The sequence below is a fragment of the Macrobrachium nipponense genome, chromosome 21 (assembly GCF_015104395.2).
Source record: "Macrobrachium nipponense isolate FS-2020 chromosome 21, ASM1510439v2, whole genome shotgun sequence".
Lineage (NCBI taxonomy): Eukaryota > Metazoa > Arthropoda > Malacostraca > Decapoda > Palaemonidae > Macrobrachium > Macrobrachium nipponense.
The window spans coordinates 15011976-15016860 of NC_087212.1; the positions used below are offsets into that span (position 1 = coordinate 15011976).

The following is a 4885-nucleotide window of genomic DNA, read 5'->3' on the forward strand; positions in this document are numbered from 1 at the left end:
GCAGTGGTTTCTCCATAAGCATACCTTTTTCATTTATTACAGAAAATGAACAGTTTACCTCAAAGTTAGTATTAATGTCATCATCGGCAAAAATATCAACTTTAGAGTTCAGCAAAAAGGAACTACTCTGGATATGAATAGCAGAACTACACTCAAATGGGTTACTAACAGCCGAGGTTTGCACTCTCGTATCAGCTAAATTATCAATATTCTTAATCATTAAATCAATGCTACCAGACAGCAAAATACCTGCATGACACTCAGTATACATCGATGAATTTATTCCTCCAAAAACTGTATCTGTACCTGCAATACAATAAGCGAAGTCTGTACCTAAAATGAGCTGAACATTATCAATTTCATGAGAAAATTTATGAAGGAATTGATCAGCTAGTTTAACACCTTGTGCCTGAAATTTATCAACTAATCTACCAAGCAGAGGTAATTTCAATGCTACATTAATGTTTGGTACAACCAAGCAATAAATTATAAAGGATTTATCTCCGATCGTAACAGGAACTTCAACAATTTCAGTAAAATACTCCTTGTTGCCATTAAACCCATTAACTGTTAGCTTTACTTTAGAGTTAATGATTTTAAGATTATTCTCCTCCGCCAATTTCTTAGTGACAAACGTGCTCTGCGAACCACTGTCCTTCAGTCCTCTGTAAACAGTCCCCCCAACTTTAAATGAAAAGGTGGGTAAAATGGAATCACCATGACAAGTAGGAAGGACGGCAACACCGCTGCTTATTTGAGGAGAAGTTTCCACCTTGGATTTGCCGTTATTAATATTGTTAGAGTTTCTGCCTGGTGACGGACTCCTATCACACAGGTAAGTCATATGCCAGCTGTTACAATTGAACAGCGTCTCTTTAATTTAAAACGGCACTTACCGGAAACATGATTAAACTGGCCGCATTTTACACATCCATTTCTAGATTTTAAAATATGCACTTTATCTGTAGGAGAAAGAAAATTAGGGCACTTATGAATAAAGTGAAATTTATCAGTATTTCCAACCGCAGAACACAAGGAACATAGAGGCGAAGACTTGTCTTTATCATAGGTTACTGCTTCCGCAGCCATGCTGGCAGCTCTCTCTTTACGAAGAGGGAGTGTTAATGTCTTGACAGGTGAAGCTTTACATTTCACGCTTTCAACACCTTTCCCGTCCCTTTCGTACCTTTCGCAAGCTGCAAAGAAATGTGAAATAATGTCATTTAAGGAAGGATGAGTCTTTCCTGCAATATTAATAAGATGACGCTGAAAGCGACCATTTAAGCCGTGCCAAGCAAAATATCTGACAAATTCATCCGCTTCAATGTTAAAAGTCTTGACTGCTTCGCATACTGATCGGAGGATGGAAATAAATGTGAAGGGGTCATCACCCTCTCTTAGACTTAACTCCGTAATTTTCTTAATTGCATTGTTTTTACAAACCTCCTTAGAAGCAAAGGCGGAAATCAATAGTTCTTTGGCATCTACATAACGCTGTTTATCAGCTTCCAGAGAACTTAATAAAGTCTTTGCTCGACCGTCTACCTGTTGCTTCAGCAATAAAAGTAATCTCAGTCTGGTATACTGAAATGCATTAGTTGTAGCCTCAAACTCTGCTATAAATTTCAAGAAATCTTCTCCTTCTTTGCTAGTAAACTTAGGAAGAGGAGCTGTTGGCTGTTTCAATAAACTGCGGGCCACGTCGGGAATATTATTAGAATCATTCTTACTCCTTGAAATCTCAAGTAATGGTAGACAATGCTCAATTTTGTCTAGATAATCCTGGCAACTTGTTAATTCTGGCTCTAACTCTGCTTCATCACATATGTCAGGAAATTTCTTCAAGAGGATTTGATCATCTAGCTCTGACAACTTGTTTCTATAATTAACAAGAAGACCTTTAATAGCTAACTTTTCTTCTTGTGTAAGGGCAGAATAGGTGTCAGACCTATTGAATTGTTCGGTGACTTTTCTCCGAATGACTTTTCGTTGTCCGATCAGTACCTGTAAGTTAGCCATTATAACAAAAGTATAACAAATGCAAACCAATAAAATGTTAATTTTCTGGAAAGAAAAATTATATTTATTTCAATAAAATGTTAATATCCTGGAAAGGAAAATATCAATGTCCTACAAATAGAAATAGGAGAGACTATTAGGAGCCCCACGTCGTGGTCAATTCTCTACTGGATCATCTGCACCATCATTAAGCACCTTTCTTCGTGTTGCCCCACGTTGGGCGCCATAAGCAGAACACCATAAAAATCTGTGGTTTGAAATAAAGGTTGGAAGGAAAAATGTAATTAAATATGATATTTATTACATAAATAAGCCTTTAAAATGACGTAGTACCGTAGTTACAAACAATTGGTAGGAGAACAAGGCAATTCACGTAGATCGTAGGGCGTTTCCTTCGTTCTGCTTCGCTCGCTGTCTGTAAAGAAATATTCAGGAAGATTAGTATCTAAAAGTCATGGTCATTTATGTAGAAGAATATACCCATAGGAATAATAACCCACTTAAAATTACCTTACAATTGAGCAACGGAGGTTTACATTAGTATCAGGAAGGAAATAAAAGGGCCGATACACCGAAACCAAACACCATCCTGAAATGAACGGTAAACCTAATATAAATTTGCTCGGTCGTAATATGGGAGACAATCCGTCATAAATATAACCACTCGAAACGTTAATGTATTAGACGATTCTCTTACCCAAGCGTTAACAAGGTGAATTTATGAATAAGCTAGAGTTACTAGTCCGAGAGCTAAATCACCTGAAAGGACAAGAGAATACGATGTATAAAACATATTGACCACAAAAAACTATAACGAATCTTCATAAGAAAAAATGACAGACAGGAAAACTTGAATAGGCAACACAAGGCAATGAGAGTTCGCAATGATAACCTTAAAAATAAGCCCTATATATTCTTGGTACTCACCATTGTCGAACCATGCACAAAGGCGTTGCAGATGGATTTTGGCAGATGTTCACAAGAGGGTGACGTAGACCAGGGATCCCAATAAAAGCCTTTAGCCTAAGACAGGCATGTCGGACGAATCAAAATTGTAGGAACCTTCCCAGGTGAGTGAGGTCTCTGCTCTCTTCTCTGTGTCTCTCTCTCTGAGTCTGCCTGGCTCCTCGTCGCCGTTTTCGCTCGAGTAAAGCATATGGAAGGAGGAGGAGTTAGCAAACTACCCATCTTTAAAGACTGGACGGCAGGAAAGACAGTTTGATGGTACCAAGAGTAGGGCAATTGAAATACCAAGTTCTTAATAATTACTAGTCTTTCCTGTCGCCATGTGAGAATATGAAATGTCTTGTATTTTCATTTATTAATACACATTCGTTTATTTATTTTCATTCATTAATACACATCCGTGTATTTATTTTCATTCATTAATATGCATCTTTGTATTTATTTTCATTCATTAATACACATCCGTGTATTTATTTTCATTCATTAATATACATCTTTGTATTTATTTTCATTCATTAATCACTTCGTGTATACATTCATTAATACAGCATTCTTTTTTTTTTGTATTTCATTAATACACATTCGTGTATTTATTTTCATTCATTAATACACATTCTTTTATTTATTTTTAATCATTAATACACATTCGTTTACTTATTTTCATTCATTAATACACATTCGTTTATTTATTTTCATTCATTATACACATTCGTGTATTTATTTTCATTCATTAATACACATCCGTGTATTTATATTCATTATTACACATCCGTGTATTTATTTTCATTCATTATTGCACATCCGTGTATTTATTTTTTTCTTATTGCATCCTGAATTTATTTTTCATTTATTTATTACACATCCGTGTATTTTATTTTCATTCATTATACACATTCGTGTATTTATTTTCATTCATTAATACACATCCGTGTATTTATATTCATTATTATACAACATCCGTGTATTTTTTTCATTCACTTATTACCAAAATTCGTGTATTTATTTTAATTCCATTACTAACATCCGTGTATTTCTATTTTCATTAATACACATTTCCGTGTATTTATTTTCATTCAGTATTACACATCCCGTGCATTTAGTTTTCATTTTTTTATTTATTGCACACATCCGTGCATTTATTTTCATTTATTATTACACATCCGTGTATTTATTTTCATTCGTTAATACAAATTTAGAGGGCCGATTACAAATAAAAGTATCATTGACTTCTTGTTCACTTGTAAATTACCATTGGTTTTTCTGAGGAATCCTCATTTCTAGAATAATGTACAAATGCTTATTTAATTTTTTCTTTTTTGCGATTGATGTAAATCTCTAAATTCCTAATGACAGAGACTAAGAAAATAATCTCTGATTGAGATGCATTATTCCTGCACTTCCTTAGGCTCGTCAATTAACCTTGACTTAACTCCGTCGATCGCATGGCCGTGCTTCATTAATAATATAATTGTCTCGGAAGGGACCTAACACAAGTGGCCGTTTTGATTATGTTGACCAGAAGGGCACGTTCTCCCTCCGGGGCCGTCGTGATGAGACCTGAATGGAGGACTGAGTAATATAATATAATAGTAATAATACGGGTGATGGTCCACCTTCAAAGATACGTCATTAAATAATACTGTAGCGCGGTAGGCGGTCTTTTGATGTGTTTTATTTTCTATTTTTTTATTTTTATGACTATTCTTTTATCCTGTTCTAGGAGTTTATATTATATTATATATATATATATATATATATATATATATATATATATATATATACTATATATATATATATATATATATATATATATATATATATATATATATATATATATATATATATATATATATATATATATATATATATATATATATATATATATATATATATTATATTA

At 33.8% G+C, this 4885-nt stretch overlaps 1 long non-coding RNA gene across 2 annotated transcripts; it reads right to left on the bottom strand.

Annotated features, from left to right (window-relative positions):
* Positions 1-2292: 2292 nt before the first annotated feature.
* Positions 2293-3321, bottom strand: LOC135197573 (uncharacterized). Of its 2 annotated transcripts, XR_010310605.1 has the most exons (4): positions 2947-3321; positions 2717-2778; positions 2530-2608; positions 2293-2434 (listed from the first exon to the last, which is right to left on the bottom strand). It is a non-coding gene; the product is annotated as an uncharacterized LOC135197573 (long non-coding RNA). The 2 variants fall into 2 exon arrangements; XR_010310604.1 differs by having other exon boundaries at positions 2293-2608.
* Between the last annotated feature and the right edge of the window lie 1564 nt (positions 3322-4885).